This window comes from Lathyrus oleraceus, chromosome 2 (genome assembly GCF_024323335.1).
Source record: "Lathyrus oleraceus cultivar Zhongwan6 chromosome 2, CAAS_Psat_ZW6_1.0, whole genome shotgun sequence".
In the NCBI taxonomy this organism is placed as follows: Eukaryota; Viridiplantae; Streptophyta; class Magnoliopsida; order Fabales; family Fabaceae; genus Lathyrus; species Lathyrus oleraceus.
Genome location: NC_066580.1, coordinates 418,213,072 through 418,232,194, shown reverse-complemented (window position 1 = coordinate 418,232,194; position 19,123 = coordinate 418,213,072).

The following is a 19,123-nucleotide window of genomic DNA, read 5'->3' as shown; positions in this document are numbered from 1 at the left end:
ATAATCTGGAGGACCGGACTTAATTGGACAGGAATATTTTCTAAACCTTCATAAATTATATCTGTTGCAAGAAGTTTCATTCACCAAACCCTAGCAATCTTCTCTCATTTGTATCTCGCTCAACCTTTTTACTTGTTTTATTTATCTGCAATTGGTAGTATAATTAATCACAACACAAAAACCAAAGGCTTTTGTCTAATTGAAACGATCTATAAACTCTGTGTCGTCAAGCAGTCCTTGAGATCGACAAACGGGGAATTTCCCTTGTATTTCTACAGTGAGAAAAATAGTACACTTGCTATTTTCCCATCAAGGTCTCTGATCCAAGATAGTCGATGGTTGTGGATATCAATGATAGTGATCAAAGCAAGGTTTTTCCTTGAGGATACCTTAACATTTTTGATCCTCAGTGATCAACTAACCTCATAGTAGGTTGAGTAGATACATATGTGATAGACATATCCAACTCGTTGTTTAAACCAACTCTCATATCCAACGGTTCACAAAGAAAGACACACCATAATATGTTGGTGAATCCCTTTTAGGGAAGATTTATCAAGGCTTCTTGATATTTGTGGTTGTACACTATTTTTTGGAATGATCAAAAAACTATGACTAATTCTTTAAATAGTGGATTTAATTGTGCTCATCAAATAAAACTATTTGGCTAACCAGAGACATGAGTTTCCAAGTATTTTATAGAAAAGAGATGCAAATAAAGCTAAACATGGGTGCAAAAAAGTAATAGCCAAAAGAAGATCCAACACAAGGCCCAAAAAGCACTAAGAAGGTTTACTAAAGTAAGCCCAATCGATTGGCACATTAAGGCAATCGATTGGAGAATCTTGTCGCACATATTTTCATATCAAATCTAAGCTAAATGTATTCTATGTGGCAATTAGATCATATAATTGATGATAAATGCTTAATATCTTGAAATATCTAATCACTTAATCGATTAGAACCCGAATACAACCGACTGGAACACCATTTTTGGAATGAATTTGATCTTATTTTCAATATTCACAATCACCATTCATTATTTTTAAGAATTACATGCCTAAAATTGTCAGAAGGCATGCTATAAACAGATACTCATTATCCACTCTATTTGCATATTAAACTATATTCTCTTTTAGAATTCTTATTGTGTGAGTTTTCTCTCTCGCCATTAGTATCACCATGGCCTCATCAAGCTACGAGTCTGGAGGTTCCCAAAAGAGAGTTGTCTTTATCGCTTGTCTAATAAATAAAAATTAAGAAGAGAAGATGATGATCCTTAGAAATAAGGTGATCCAACCATGGTTCATAGAGCAAAGATTCACGATAAGTCACAAACCATGCTATCAAACTTGTTAAGCCTCTCCAAAAGGATTTCTTCACAAAGGTACCCTATAGAACCTTTTAAAATCTTGCAAGAGAAATTCATTAAAACATGCCGATTATAGGAACATCCCTGAGATCATTAGTTAGATGAGTAGAAATAGATACCCACAAGGATAATTTTGGTAGAATATTGGTATGGGATGTTCATTCAAACATTCAGATTATAGGAATATCCCTGATATCACAGTTAGAGGAGTGGAAATAGATATCCACAAGGATAATTATGTAGAATTTTTTAGATACCCATTGAAGTAAAATCCTACACCAATGAGGGACCCTTAGGATTTAAAAACTTCAAGCGATCCACAACCATACACTACTGTGTTATTAACCCCATGGAAAAAGAAAAGTTCCCTTTCAAATGAATTCACTTGAAACTAAAGGTTTGTATCATCCACTAACTTCAAACTAGAATCCTTTTTCTAAGAAATGTCAACCTTAGCTGTGTCATATGAGAAGATGTCGTACCATCTGGATTTTAAGTCAAGAAGTTCCAAGAGATTGGGTAGAAGGGATTTTTCAATATATTATCCGCTCCAAAGAAAACCAGTCAGTAGGACTTCCATATGGAGCAATGATCACCAAACTCTTAGTAATCTTTAACATTGATACCATGGATGAAACCATAGACTCAACCAACCAATGGATCAATTATACCTCCCTTAGAGAGAAGAAGGTCCACATCAAATATGGAGAACTAAGGGATGAGCCAATGGTTAAAGAAGAAGACCTGGAAGAAACAGAAAACGCATCGAAAAACAAATTCTATGAAATCTGCCAAAGCATAGCCAAAGATGTGGACAAACTCAAACGGTTCATCAAAAGGAATGATAATGCTTATGGAAAATAAGGATTTCTCTTGTATGTTTTAGTTTCTACATTTGATTATTTCCCGTTTTTCACACTATTTCTGATTTCTGCAATCTTATGCTTTTTGTAATTCAATTTCACTAAATGTTAAATTAATATAGTGTGACGTTTTTCTTTCCTAAATTCTATTGCACTTATGTTTGCATTTTAAAATTTTTTACAACGCATCTTTTACCCGCCTTTTTAATTTTGACAAAGGGGGAGAAGTATACTCTTTATATAATTAAGGGGGATTTTAATTACTCCAAATATATTTGTTTATTTATTTTACCACCTCCCTAAGAGATGTGTTATCATTATAAAAAATGGGGAAAATATGGAACCATGGTTTGCAGTTTAAGGAAGATTTCATGATGAATATGTATTTGATGATGACAACTAAATGCAAGCATAAAAAGCGGTTAAATATACAAGTAGACTAAGTAGGTTTTAATCGGTTTGGTGATCAGTACAAACATTATCTATTGATAGCACCTAAATGGAATATAACTAAAGCCTTGTATACAAGTAGAATTAAAGCAAGTGTATATAAGATTTAACTACCTGACATGTCTTGAAGCTTCAAAATATGAAAGAGAGGAAGTGTGAAAGTTCTCCATCTCGCGTCTTAGTGAACAATATATTGTAGAAGTAAAATGGAGTTTTTGAAAAGTTATAGTGCTAAAACACACACAGACACACACACTAAAAACATGTTTTCAAATAACTATTCCTAAAAATGTTTTGAATTCTTGCCAATTGAATCACTAACTTTCTGAATGATTCTGGACAAAATTTGTATTGTCCAATCGATTGGCACCTATACCCAGTCGATTGGGTCAATGTAAGAGTTATCCTTATTCGTTTAGGACAATGTCTTAATGAACTAACATAACTATTCTGGACAAAATTTATATTGTCCAATCGATTGGCACCTATACCCAATCGATTGGGTCAAATGTAAGAGTTATCCTTATTTGTTTAGGACATTGTCTTAATAAACTAACATAACTATATATCTTTAACTTCCTTTTTAAACATCCTAAATGACTAATTTCTAACCTTACGATTGATTGAAGCAAGATTCCAGTCGATTAACACATTAATTTTGGCCCAAGAAGTTTTCCTTTGTGTGTCACCCTCTAGCCTCTAAATAGAGGTCCCTTCCTTTAAATTTTTACATCCAAAATCATGATTACTCTCTCTCACCTCTCTCTCTCTCCCCCTCTCTCTAAAATTATTTCAATTTTCAGTCAGTTATATTTAGCCGTAGCGCTTCCAAGAAATTCCTTTTGTTTAGTGAGGAATTCTTGTAATTATGGAAGGGTAGTATTATAAATTCACCAAGGAATATTTTTACCTTAGTTAAATAATTTACCCATAATGGATTGTTTATTTGTGTTCGTATCTAAAACCTTTTTAAAAGCCTTTGTTTGGGGTTTTAGTTACTAAGTCGTCATATCAGTTTGTAAGCTCAACCCGTTCAAAAGCTTTCATTGGTTCGAGATCAGACCGGTATAAAATCTCAACTTTGTTCGTGGTGATCCTATTCAAAATCCTAGTTTGGCTTGTAAGCTTAGCCCGATTTAAAAGCTTTCTTAGGTCTGAGATAAGCCTGATATAAAATCTCATAGCTTAGTGGTCAGTGCGTCAAAACCTCAGTTCAGTTCGTGAGTTCAGCCCGTTTTAAAGGCTTATATTGGTTTGAGATAATCTTGTGTAAAATCTCAGTTTAGCTTGGGGACTATCCACTTCAAGTTGTTGATTGGAAAGAAAACTAACCTCTTTAATCTGCTGTTTGGAAGAAAGACTAACTGTTTCGCTCAATTGTATGTTGTTTGGTTGGACATCCCTCTAGCTCACGTCCTCTTCTTGAGACACTCAAGATTTCACCACTATCATCAATCTTTAATTATTTCATATTTGAAAATAATTTGGATCTCACAGTCTTCTGGGCTTCATCCAAAGTAATAATACATTCCTTACCATAAAAAAAGCATCTTTAAAGTTCTTAAAGGATTTGGGTAGTGAGCTCAACAAGAGTAGAGACTTGTCCTCCTCATCAATCTTCACCTTAATATTCTCAAGATCATCAGTAATGTTATGAAATTCTTTCAACGACTCCACTTGGTCATATACAATGGTTTAAGTTTTTCCCACATCAAAGTCATAACCTTCTCTCTAGCGACTTCCCTTAAAACTTTATTCCCTAGGAACAAGATAATGGCCCTTCTGGCCTTATCCACCTTCACATTCTTCATTGCTTTTGGTAGGCGTGCAAGCATAAATTCCCCACCTTTCAATGCTTCAATACATTTATGTTAAGTTAATATTACTTGTATTATCACTTTCCACAATCCAAAATTATTGTCTCTTAAAAATCTATCGTTCTGTCATTTAGAACCGTTGGTGCTCACTTGTAAATAAAATCCCTTTTCCTCCATGATGGGTGCCAGTTTTTTAAAATTGAAAGGTTCAATAACACCATGAAATTTGATGTGTGGAGACAAAGAACAATGACAACCAAAATAAATGACCTTCAACAAAAATAGCTCTTTATGCAATAAGACATCAATTTAACTAGCCAAAAGAATATAAAGTAAAGACAATAAACATGATAACTTATTTACCCAATTTGATCAAACGATATACTATAGGGAGATAGCAACTCTCTGATTCACTATACTTCTTAGATTTCTTATAAAATGTTACAAATGAGTTACAAAAACAATAATCACCAAAATTCCCAAGAAAAAACCCTATTTTATGCCCAAGTGTTTACTAATCTTTCAAACTCTCTCCATATAAATCAGACAAGTCCAAGGTGTTTAGAAGTGTCTCCCAATCCACCTAGATGCCCTCAAAGGTTTCCCTCAACCTTTGCCTCTCTAAGTTTTCCCTTACTAGGATTGACACATCCTTCCTCTGTCTTTAGTCATAAAATTCTAATGGTTGTAATGGCAAGTATGCAAGAGATACATATTTATAATTGTTTAAGTCTAACAGATCCATAACAAACCAAAAACATAACTCATCAACTAAAGAATACACGGACTAAAACAACAAAGGATAAATCATGTGAACCAAGAAAACCAAACTGAAGCTCCGACAAACCAAACCGCTCGTCTGACCCAGACCCACTATGTTTAAGGAATATTTCAACACTAGTGTTTCAAACAACTTATTGGGTAGATCTCAAGCCCCACATTGGTTAGACACAAAGTCTGAAAATAGTTTATATAGAGGGATACCTCTCACCTTACAACCTGATTCTATAAGGATGAGTTAGGTCAAACTCTAATATAGTTTCAGAGCCTATCGATCAGACAATAGGTCACCCATTAATTATATCCACACACCAAGCCTAAAATAATAATGGGTATAAGTGGATGTATTGAGAAGATTCCAAATCTCACATTGGTTAGATATAGAGTATGAAAAGAGTTTATATAGAGTGACATCATTCACTTTACAAAGTCAATTTTGTAAGGATTATTTAGGCCAAACTCTAATACATCTGAATCGAAGAGTGGTCTAATAACCGACCTCTAATAAGAAGATAAGCAATATCGTCCAAAGTAATTCTCATCTCACAAATAGGCATATGAAAGAATGATGCTTCTGAATGCCGATAAAAGAGGATAACTAATCATTGTATATGAAGTTGGATATATTCCTAGCTACATCCTTTAGCCCATGCGCTATTAATTCATCTCAAAACCATGCATCTCCATATAGCATCAGTGTATCACGACACTTTAAACAATAATTCATGGACATATAAAGATATACGATTAATGTAATTATAAAGTTGATAAATTATAATTAAATACAATATTCACCTGTCTGCTTCAGATGTGAGGTGTAATATGGTCTGAATAGAGCATAAACAGTGATGTGCATGATGGCCTCGAGCGAAGTCCGTCAAATTCGAGAATAAAAATATGAGTAGGTGCAAGAGTCGGAGCATGACTATCCTAACTCATGTTGGGAAACCTCAACAACACCAAATTCTTGCCTTGCCTCAAATTGTGTACGTTGGACCCTTGACGACATACATTTCTCTCTACGTATGGAAGCATGTTGGGATACTTTATCATATCTATATTTTTCTTATTCATCAATCATTTCTCAGTAATTTATAACTTGCAAAGTAAGTAAGAATTTTATTAAAATAACTCTAACTTAAATCAAAGTAAACAATGATATATTCATAAAAATCTAATTAGATTATTAAAATTAAACACTCGACACTGATAGAGAAAAAATGAGATTTCATATATTTCTCGTCACTATAAACTTGCTAAGTGCCAATGATACATATAAAATCAGAATATGACCCAAAAAAATCAGACTTTTTGTCATGGTTCGGGAAGAAGCTACCAAAGTGGCTCAAAAGTATCCATCCAAAAGGTATCTCCAGAAGTTTCCTTCTGGATGCATGCAGACACCAATAATGACCTAAAAGCCTACTCAAATAATATGTTATATAGTTTAGGCTTAAATAGTCTCTTTGTTCCTGTAAGTTAACGTGTTTTTGAATTTGGTCCTTGTATCTTTTTTTTATCTGAGTCCCTATATCTCACTTTTCTGTTGGCGTTAGTCCCTGGGGCTAGATTTCTGTTAAAAAAGGTGACTGGGTAAACAACGCTCATGTGGAATTATTTTATATCTGTTTTATATTCAACAAATTATATACGTGGATATTCTTTTATTTCCCACCAAAAATGTAATGTTGTTCAGAAAATATATTTTTCTTTTAGTCCCTGTAAATTAGGGTTTTGTTTGTTGGAAGAAAAAAGAAACTCATGTTGTGGGAAGGAGGAAACGAAGCAACGAAGATGACGAAATGCAAATTTCATGACCTAGTAACATACAATTGCATCTCTGGAACTCAATCTCATATATAATATCTTATTTCTTCCTTCTATCAGTGAGTCAACTTTGTTCATTGTGTCTTCTTGAAAGTTGCATGTTATGGAGTTCAGTTTGATTTTTCATTACGGGGGTAGATTCGATAGGGACTGTTTAATGTATTACACAGGGGGAAATGAGCATGTTGTAGAAATAAATCCAGATAGGTGGAGCTTATTTGAAGCAACAGGTATCGTGAAAGAGTTAACTGAACTTGAGCATTTAGAGTATTGGCTATGGCGGTATAACAACGATGCTGATAAGTATAGTAGAATGGTTAGTGATAGTGATGCTGATAAGGTATATCAATATGCCATGGTAATAAAATGTGCAGTTCACATATATGTTTAACATAAAGGTAACGACAATGCTGAAGAAGCTGATGTAGGTGATTTTCAAAAAGAAAATGTTGGTGGTATGGAATAGGTTGGAGAAGACAATGTTGGTGGTGTTGAACAGGTTGAAGAAGACAATGTTGGTGGTGTTGAACATGTTGAAGAAGCTACTGTTGGTGATGTTGAACATGTTGAAGAAGCTAATGTTGGTGATGTTGAACAGGTTGAAGAAGCTAATGTTGGTAGTGTTGAATAGGTTGAAGACACGGAGGACAGTGAGGATAATGACTTTGAATATGATGGTTTATCATTTGATGATAGTGAGGATGAGAGGGCTCTTGGGTTGGACGATTGCTTAGATTTTATTGAAAATCAAGTTGAAGAAAAAGGAAAAAGAGGTAGGATAAAAGTTGCAGCAAGCATACTCCAAAGAAGGTATTAATTGGTGTTGATAATATGGGGTTATGTAATGGTGTGGATAATGAGATGATCATCAACTATGCTAGTGGTGAGCTTGGTAGTAGTGACCCTGATGTTTCTAATGGGGAAAAGGAACCAAAATATCCAAGGTTTAAGATGCAAGATTTGGACAAGAATTATAAATTCAAATTGGAATTGGAGTTTGTATCACTTGAAGAATTTAAAGAAGCAATAACTGAATGGTCGGTATTAAATGGAAGACAAATAAAGCATATGAAAAATGACAAAGTTAGAGTAAGGGTAATTTGCAAGGGAAAATATGGGTTTTTAGCACTTGTAAGTAAAGTTGGGAATAAACACACGTATAGAATGAAGAAATGCATTGGAACACACACGTGTGGTAGGGTATTGAGTAATATTTTTTCCACTTCTAAGTGGGTTGCAAATACGGTGGCAGCTAGGATGACATCTTTAGATGGTGTTAAGGTTCATGATATAGTCTCTGAGATTAGGAGTAACTTCTCTGTTGGTATAACTATGAGCACGGCATGGAAGGCCAAACAAATTTCCAAAGCTCTTATTGAAGGTGACACAGTAAAACAACACAACCTTCTGTGGAGATACTCTGCAGAGTTAAGGAGAGTCAATTTTGGGAACACTTGTGTTGAATGTAGTTTTAAGTGTCGGGTTTTTGTTATCGTCTCCACAGGGATTGTGAGATATCACCGCCTTTCGACAGTTGTTTTAATTCTTAGCTTAAGGTAACAATGGAGTTTTAGTATTTGTCACGGTATCTTGCATAAAAGTGTAATAAAATGCGGTAAAAGTTTTGGTTTTAATATTTGAGAAATATTGCCAAAGTTAGGGTTCGACGATCACTTTGCATGTATATGTTCGATCAACAAAACTTATAAACTCCTTTAGATGATAAACTATTTCACAAAGTCCTCCCAATGTGTTTATCTCTAACACACATTGTGAGTTTTCCCATTTTGATCCATTGTTTATCTCTAACACAATCTATCAAAATGACAACTTTTTGGTTCAACCTTATGGTGAACAAAATCATTCATTACTATCTCTAGCTAATAAACAAGATTGGATGAAAACCTAGGTTAAGAGTTGGTAAACATCTCTCGATCATAAACCAACACAAAGAGTTTTGAATAAGAACAAAGTTTTCACCATATATTCACCATTAAAGAGTTTACAAATGAAGATCATCCCATTTACACACAAAGCTAATGATCATCTACATCTAACCTTGACAAAATGAAGGACTTAGCTACTCATTTTCATGGTAGCTTGGTCAACAAGTTTCGGAAGAAGGTTGATCAACATCCGAGTCGAATAATCGAGATTGGATGGGAATCCACCTTCTTTTTGTGAAAGATTGTTAAGAGATGAAGAGAAATGATTTCTAGGTCACAAAAGATCCCAAGAGCAATGCTGGAAAATATCTAAAAAGTACAAAAGTATGGAGGTGCAAAAGTATGGCTCCAAAAAGTAGCCCTTGCTACTTATAGAGCTGCTACTGAGCTGTCATGCTCGCTAGGCGAGCAGAATAGCTCGCCTAGCGAGCCCCTAAATAGGCACCTGAGGCACCTGCGCCCAGAGAAATAACCTTTGCCAGACTGGCATGTTCGCTAGGCGAACAAAACCTTCGCTAGGCGAAGCCCACGCTTCAACCTTCGCTCTAGCGAGCTTGAGAGGTTTTGCTACTGGAATGCTCGCTGGGAGCTCGCTAATGGCTCGCCTAGCGAGTGAGTGCTGGCTGCGCTTTTCACCAAGTCTGGACGTGTTCGCTACACACCTCGCTGGCAGCTCGCCTAGCGAGTTTGTTGATGTTTGCCACTGTAAAATACTGGAGCTTTTCGCCGGGTTCTCGCTGGGCGCTCGCCTAGCGAGCCCTTCGCCACAGCCCTCGCCTAACGAGCAAGCTGATGAATACATCTTTTCTTTGGTCCCTTTGCTAACTTTCTTGTGGCTTCATTTTCTATTATTTCATGCCTAATTCCTGCACAATAACACACAAATCAAAGGTACCAAGATCGTTTATCATTGTATTGCAATTCATCAAAAACAAAGGTTGTTTCGAACACTTTAGCAAGGAAACGGAGTGAAAGATGCCCATATTTGATAGCTCAAATAAGCACTTTTGGGTATCTAACAACTCTCCCCAACTAGATTCTTGCTTGTCCTCAAGCAAAGTATGCCTCTTGAAGGACAAGAGGATTTGCATTAAGAAAAAGGTTTCTCCGAAATCGGATAAAACGCCTCAAATACAAGCGAATCAGCAGATACAAATTTCCAATGGTTAGAATAAAATAATACACAAGAACTAAAACTTAGTAGCAATGCGAAATATGTATCTATCCACAACAATATTATCTTGAATGAATCACCCTATCTCTCCTCTTCGAATAAGGATTGAAGAAATTACGCGTTTGCAACCGCGAGAATAATCTCACTCTCCAACAAACAATGAAGAAATCAATTCAATTCATACAATGTCTAGCAGTTATAAATGGTAATGTGGAAGCATGAAGATCACTAAGGGCTTTTCGGTTGAAGCTTGGTTAGGTTAACAAACAAGGGTCATTTCTAAGGCCATTGAAAACGAAATTGCCGATGCAAAAGAGACATTCACTGTACATTATTCACACATCTCAACTTCGTTCCATTTATTTCTCATTTGAAACCTTCACAACTCTTATTTCACAACTCAATTTTTGTTTTTCACTATTTTTCTTCCAAGCAAGCATTCATTTTTATTTTCTCTATTTTTTTTCTTTTCTTTCACATCATATTTACAAAACAGATGTTTCTCTTTTCTATGTTATATATATATATTTTTTCTTTTTTATGCTTTCTCGGTTTTTCAAGAGTTGTGGCACTTACCGATTCTCATTTTTGTTCTCCCCAACTTATTTCTTACTCACCCTAAGTGAATTCTCTTGACTTTTTACGGCAAAAGAACAATTATCAAAATTTTCCGGGTTTCAAGTAAAAGATTTTTGAAATCTCGCTTTATTTCAAGCTAAGATTCAACTGTTTAAGCTCAAAGGGGTTAACGAATACTCTCTCTGCTCACAGGTAAGTTGTATTTGGAACTGGTTGTGCTCGATAGAAAACAAGTGCCTTGATCATTTCTAATTGCTTCCACATATTCACAATAATAAAAGACAAAGCATGAATCAAATGAATCAACAAAGCTTATTAGAATCCAGCATTTAAGTGTAAAATGGAGGTTTCCTCACAATTTGTGGTTTTAAGTCCTAGATGAAACATTCATTCAATTATGTTGCAAAAAGACAATACTCAATTACAAAAAAGAGTAAAGTTCTTAGTGCATTCTAAAATTCTAGCCGGAGGTAACCATGTACCTTAGCATTATTCACTTGTTTATTTTTATCATTGCCATCCAAGCTCGGATGCACCTTCATTGGATACTTCTTTGAGGAGCAACCAATCTAGCAGGTTTGACACTCAACCAACCAAAAATTTATTAAAACAGAAGAAATTTAAAACATAAATAATAACATTACTTCAAAATTTAAATTTGTTCATGGGGGACAAAACACCCCAAAAGTACATAGCCAAAATCAAAATACACAATTCTGAAAATACAATAGAAATAAAACATAATATGAAAAATAAAATAACTTAGCCCTCCAAGGACTCAGAACCCTCATCACTACCGGCTTCAGAACCGGTAGCCTCATCATCATCATCATCATCTCCATCAGCAGCACCAGAAGAAGCACCAGCACCCACCCCCTCTCCAAACACACAGGTCTGTCCACAGGCCAGCTAGCGTTTTGCAGAAACTGCTCACGCGTCATCAATGAGTGATCACCGGAGGGGTCACGTGCCTGCAGCTGTAACAGCTGCATAGAATCGTGCATATCGAGCATGGCACGCTGAGTTGCCGCCATCCAATCCCAGTTGTAGTTGCAGACAGCCTGCTGGAAAGGATCGGATCCTAGAGTAGAAGTACCAGGACCATCAGAAGCCCCGGTAACCTCAGCAGCTGAACTACCTCGTACATTCTTCGGTTTGCAAAACTTGGCCACGTAACGGTCATCAATGGGTGGCGGGATCCTTACTTGACCCCTAGAGGGTAGCCTCACCCTCGCTTGCAGGCAAAAACTCATGATTAGGCAAGGGAAAGCCAGGGGACAATTCACTCGTGCCCCCGACTTTAGCCCGCTTTCAATCACAGACTTCAGCTCATAAGCAATAATCCTCGCCACATCAATCTGGACGTTAGTGAGGATGCTGTGTACCAAGTGTGCCACTGGGATCGGCACTATAGAAGTATGAGACTTGGGTGTGATGTTTGTAAGAACCAACAAAAGGATCAGTTGAGCCAAGGGAGTCATGTCCTCCCTATGGTATCTCATGGGAACCCCAGATGGGTTCAGCTCAACTGATTTCCCTCTCAAAAGCAGGGCAGCAGAAGTTGAATATACCCATACCAAGAATAGTTTCATTGTGGATACATCAAAGAAAACATGCACATGTAACTTTTGGGAACTAGTGGACATTCCTTGTAGTCATGTCATTGCTGCATTAGGTTTTAGGAACCAATCCCCCGAAGATTTTGTTGATGACTATTATTCCAAAGATACTTATGAGAAATTATATGGTTATAATGTAAGTCCTATTAATGGACAAGACATGTGGCTGAAGGTTGACATGGAAGAGATGTTGCCTCCATCATATAAAAGAGGACCTGGACGACTAAAGAAGCCGAGGAGGACGGAACCTAATGAGGACCCTAATAAGGTAAGAACACAAACAACTTATTGTTGCACAAGATGTGGTATACATGGCCATAATTCAAGAAGTTGTACAAGTCAAGTAGTTGACCCCGAAGCTCAAAAAAGAAAGGTATTGAACTCTCTGTAATTGATATGTTATTAATGTAATTGATATGTTACTAATGTTCTGACTTGATTGTCCAGAGAAAGCCAAAGAAAATAACAACATGACAAGGACCAACTCAAACTGCAACACAAGAACAAACTCAACCTACTGAATATGAAACTGCAACATAGGAACAACCACAACCAAATGAAACTCAAATTGATGTTGACCCTGAGTTTGAAATGCTTGCTGCAAATCTTGCAGCAGTATTTTAGGCAACTCAAACTCAACCAAATCTTGTTGTTAATGGACCAGTTGCATATGCACCAAGTCATAGTGCATCAGTTACATCAGCTCAAGGTGAACCTGTTACATCTTCACAAACTGATGATGTACCTGACTATATTTTGAGTGCACCTGTTCCAACAATTGATGATGTACCTGTTGCACCTGCTTATACCACCCAAAAAGTTCTTAAACCAGTTAAGTTTAATATACCATTTTACAATGATTTGGAATTATTCTGTTGATGTCTTGCACCTCTAATATTCTATATTTTACATAAAAAGAAGACATACAAACCAAAAGTTGAAAGAAAATTGGAGTTGAGGAGAAGTGACAGGACAAGGGTCCTAAGATGCAAAAACCTGAAAGGAGAAGGAAGTAATCAATCACAACCTATGGATGTGGACAAGGCTCCATAAGCATCTTGTTGGTGTCTTGCATCTTTATTGTATTTTGAGACTAAAGTCTATGCCCTTTGACTTTATGTAATTCTGAGACATATAACATCATTATGGTTTATTTATGGTGTGTCTTTATTGTACTTTGAGACGAAATTATTTGCCTTTTGCCTTTATGTAATTATGAGACTTATTTATGGTTTATGTATGGTGTGTCATTTTTCTATTTTGAGACAACTTTATATGTCTTTATGTTCTACAATGTTAAATAAACGCATGAAATATAGTGATGACATAAAAACACAATATTAAAAAACAGGGATATAATACAAAAAGCTATAAACATATAGGGAGAGAAATTAAAAATTTTAAACGTTCTGATTCATTCAATAATTTATCCTTACAGGGACGAAATTTAACAACTACCCTTCTTCTACGAACTAAAATAAAAAATAAATTACAGACACCATGAACATGACAATCACTACCATTTCTGGTAAGCAAAGAACAAACACCATGAAATTGCATCCGATTGAGTTTTTGTATTCGGTTGATGTGCTACGTTCAATTTCATCATCCTATATGAAAAGCGAACAACCTAATCCCGAATTAGAACACTTCCAGAATCTTCTTTTAGGGTTTTTAGTTGAATTTGAGATGAACTTCCTCATTGCTTTATTGCAACCACAAACTGGGATTTCAGACATTAGTATTAAGTGAATAGTACTATTTTTGTTTTTTATTATAAATTATTTTTTACTTAAAAAAATATTTATTATTATATAAAAATGAAAAAATTTGAATGTTTTTACAAAATTATCCTTTATTAATAATAATATAGAAAAAATAAATTTTATAATTAAAAAGAGGAAGAATAATAAACTTTAAAAATATAATAAAAAATAATAATTAATTATTCATTAATAATATAAAATGATTTATATTATGGCACCAACTTTTTTTAGGAAGTGGAGGAGTACTATTAGTACTATTTCATTTGATGAATATCAAACAACTTATGATTTACTATTTCCCTGTGCATATCTTTTGATTTGGTTCTTTAAATGTACATATAAGTGGAACAAGAAAAGAGCATGTAGCTAATAGTTGTAATAACTTTCACGTGGTATTATTAGGTTTTCTACAACTATAATTTCTAGTGTGTGGCAATTTCTTCTGGGGTGTGTGTGTGAAATAGACTTCTAATTTCAAAGTTTGGTATAAGATCTGAAATTTGAGCAAGCAAAGAGTGGATATATAGGTCAATACCCACAGACATTTATAAATTCACTTAATTTTTGTTGTTTTATTTACCAAAAAAACTAAATCTCAATTGTAGTCGTCAGTAACTATTAACTATATATAGATTTATCCGGTAAAAGGGTTCTTGATGAATTGGAGAATTGAAAAGTGAAAGTCAAATTCTAAAATAAAATAATATAAAAATTACAGACTTTAAAAATTAATTTCGTATTGGATTAAGTGGATTTTTTTTATCCCACTCAATCCAAATGTACATCTAAAATTATAAAATTTTATTTCAATCTCCTAAAAAACACCATATAGTTTGTAAGCAAAATAACAAGTTTACAAAATTTAAAACAACACTCAACTCAAATATATAAGGAAAGATGGGAAAATTTAGAGGTGGGAGTTCTAATTCAAGCAGACCGGTAAAAAATTACGAGGATTTTGGTGATTTAACTGAGGTATTTATAGAGGTTTTTTTGGGTTTGGATCTCTGAACTCAAATAGTGGTTATCATGCTCCTTTCTCTGGAGTGTAGGATGTGGAAACTGATATTCTCCATATTGTTCGGTGAATGTATTTTTCCCCATTTGACAGAGCCTTTCATACCGTTAGTGCATAAGGACATGATTTTCCAAATTTGGCAGCGCCTTCCATACCGTTAGTGCATAAGCATATGTCACTCCCCCATGTTTTATAAGTGGGTGAGGTACAATCTGATCCAAATCCAATAAGGGGGAGTGTTGCGACTACATGGTCACTAGAAACCCAACATTGGGCGACGTATGGTGGGAACTAAGTACTCGTCTGACGTCAATGTGTCTGACTTGTCTTGCTTCCCTTTGGATTACCTTCTCATATGTACAATAAAAATTTTCCAATGCATAGTCCCTCAAGTAAGAGGTATTGTAAATGACAAGTGATTTAGTTTTAGTCCTTTATATGAGACTTTAAGTTGAGTCTCTTGGCTACACTTTAAGTTGAGTCCCTCAGACGAGACTTCAAGTTGAGTCCCTCAAATGAAACTTTAAGTTGAGTCCCTCAGGAAATACTTCAAGTTGAGTCCCTCAAGTGAGATTTTAAGTTGAGTCCCTCGGGCGAGGCTTGTGTTATTTGTTTCGTATCCTATTAGAGGGTCCAAGACATGGTGTATTTTATGATATGGAAAGAGGGTCAATCATGAGTGGGTTGACAAAGCCTGCAAATTCTTTGGTATTACCCCAATATCTGTATTACCCCTTGGGCGACAAGGATTCTTTAGAGAAGATCTACCATTTATATTTCCTCTTGGGCGACAAGGACTCTTAGAGAAGATCTAGTATTTATATTCTCTCTCGGGCGACAAAGACTCTTCAAAGAAGATCTAGCATTTATATTGCATCTTAGGCGACATGGAATCTTCAAAGAAGATCCAAAATATATATTGCCTCTAGGGAGACAAAGACTCTTAAGAGAAGATCCAACATTTATATTGCTTCTTGGACGACAAAGACTCTTCAAATAATATCTTACATTTATATATTATCTAACGACGAGCTTTCATTTGAAGGTTTTATACTTTATGGGAATATGGTAACAATTTTTTTAAAAAGTTCATACATTGGCGGACTAAATGCCTATCACCCTATTAAAAATGACAATAGTAAATGGCTAACAATAATAGTGTCTCAAGTTAACTGAGTTACTTGTTCTATGGATGAGCCTTCCATTCAGCTCCTCGAGTTTGTAAGCTCTATGAGGTAACTTATGACATATGTTGTATGGACCTTTCATGTTAGGATGTAGTTTCCCCAAGTGAACAGGCACAATAACTTGTCTGACCACGAGGTCACCCTCCTACATTCCATTGGGACCTCTTTGGATTTATAACTCATGACAACCCCTTGTCTGGAAATGAATTCACTGATATAAACGACATTGTGGGTTTCGTCGATCAGGTCGGTTCCTCTAAGCCCTGTCTAATTTTTTTCTTCATTGAATTAAGAGTGCCTCCATGTGGGAGTATTAGTTTTGACATGCAACATGGTGTCAGTGTCGTATACCTTTGTGAATATACTTCCTCTGGTAGTTGAATGGGATGGTGTGATATGACCCTAATACCTCATAGAGTTGTTTGGCCCAGAGTCCATTGGCTTTGTCCAATCCTATTTGCCTGTAATTGGGAAAATGAAATAAACTTTGATTGCACTCCTAGGTCATGATAATTTGATTCGATTTTATTAGTCATAATTTTTTTTAATATTTTCTCTTTTGAAATTGTAATATATTATCTCATATGTAACACATTATGTATTACTAATAATTAACAATAGTGTTTATATTTAGTTTCTAATAAAAAAATAGTAGGCATCATGTTAGCAGTACCAAACTAATTACTATACAAATTTTCTTAGTTTCACCAAAATAAAATGATTATTATTAAATAAAACATTATCAACTTTTTTATTTATCATCAGCTTTATTTACTAGAAGTTATGTAAAAGCTTAATATACCTTCCTTATAAATCGACCATAATGAAACTGGAAATTGAGTATCATTATTTGAAATGACAACTCTTGGTAAATTGAACCTGCACATGATCCGCTGCCAATAGAAGTGATGAACCCTTTTTACAACGATTTTGGATACAACTTCAGCTTTTATCCATTTTGTGCAGTAGTCTTCTCCAACAATCACAAACTTCAGTTGGTCAGGTGCCAATGGGAAAAGGCCTAGGATGTAAATGCCCCATTGGTAAAATGGCCATGGTGATGTGAAAGAATGAAGTATCTTATCTGATGAATGATGTAGGTTGCCATGTTTTTGGCATTTGTCACGTTTTTTTAATGAATTTAGCAATATCCTTCATCAGAATGGGCCAATAACAACCCTCATTGAGCAATTTATGAGCAAGTTCTCGCCCACCAATGTGGCTACCACATGTTCCTTGGTGGACCTTTGTGAAGACTAGGACGATTTTGTTTTCTCCTAGATATCTCAGCACGGGGAGGCTTTTCCCATCTTGTAAATCTTTCCATATATCATGGTATACTTTTTTTGCATATTTTTTAGTATTTTTATCTTATATCTCTTCTGGTGGGATTTTGTTTGACAATAAATATCGTATTATGGGTTCCATCCAACTGGTGGTCTGAGCGACTTCAAGAGTATTGGTTTCCTCTGCCTCAATACTAGGGACGTCAAGAGTTTCTCGAATTATAATTCGATTATGGCATTCTCTTTTTATGCTGGCAAGATTGTAGACGAGGTCAACCTTGGAACTCTATCATGTGGGCACATATTTTATCTCAAAAGATTTAAAACATTTATAAAACTCATATACCTTTTTCAAGTATTTAATCAACTGGGGTTCCTTCATATGATATTCCCTGATGACCTGGGTCGGCAACAACGACAAGACACTTTTGGATTTGAGGCTTGAGCTGCCCATCTCAAGGGAGAGAACCATGCCAAAAATTAGGGATTTATAGTTGGCTTGGTTATTATTAGCCTTAAACTCAAAATTGAAGGACTTCTCAATCAGGAGGTCATTTGGTCCCTCTAGTACTACTACGACGCCACTTCCTTTTAGGTTTGAGGCACCATCCACAAATAGTATCCATATCTGAGGAGTATCGTCACCTAAAGGTAAGTTAAACTCCTCCAGAAAATCATTTAGCACCTGTGAATCAATACTCCCTAGGGTAGATATTGGATATCGTACTCAGATAACTTAACAACCCAAGATACCATCCTTCCTCCAAGATATGACTTCTTTAAAACTTGTGTAATAGTTAGTTGGTTTTCACCATGACAGGGTGCCCTTGAAAGTAGAGTTTGGGCTTCCTCATAGTTATCACGATTTCCAAGGCGAGCCTCTCGATATTCAGGTACTTAGCCTTGACACCCTTTAACACCTTGCTCACAATGTAGATAGTCTTATCAACTTTTTTCTCTTGGATGAGCATAGAGCTCATCGCTTGGTTAGTAACATATAGATAGAGAGGTGTTCCTACCTCTAGGCAGTTCAATATAAGCGGCGTTGCCAAAAAGGCCTTCAAATTGGTGAATGCCTCCACGCACTCGCTTGTCCATTCAATCTTTTCCTTCTTCTTTAAAGTGGCTAAGAAATGAAATGCCTTTTCACCTACACAAGAATAGAAACGAGCTAAGGCAGCTAAGCACCCTATTATTTTTTGAACCTATTTAATATTGGATGGGCTTCTCATGTTGATGATGGCTTAACACTTATCTGGATTTTTCCTATATCATTCTCCTGGTTAAACATAAATTTCAGGAATGTACTCACCGACACGCTAAAAGAAAACTTGGGAGGGCTTAAGCACATGTTATACCTTATGATTGAACCCATGATGCCTTCCAAGTCTAAAGTATGGCTTCCTCTTTTAGTAGGTGGCACTTGGTTTTTCAATCTA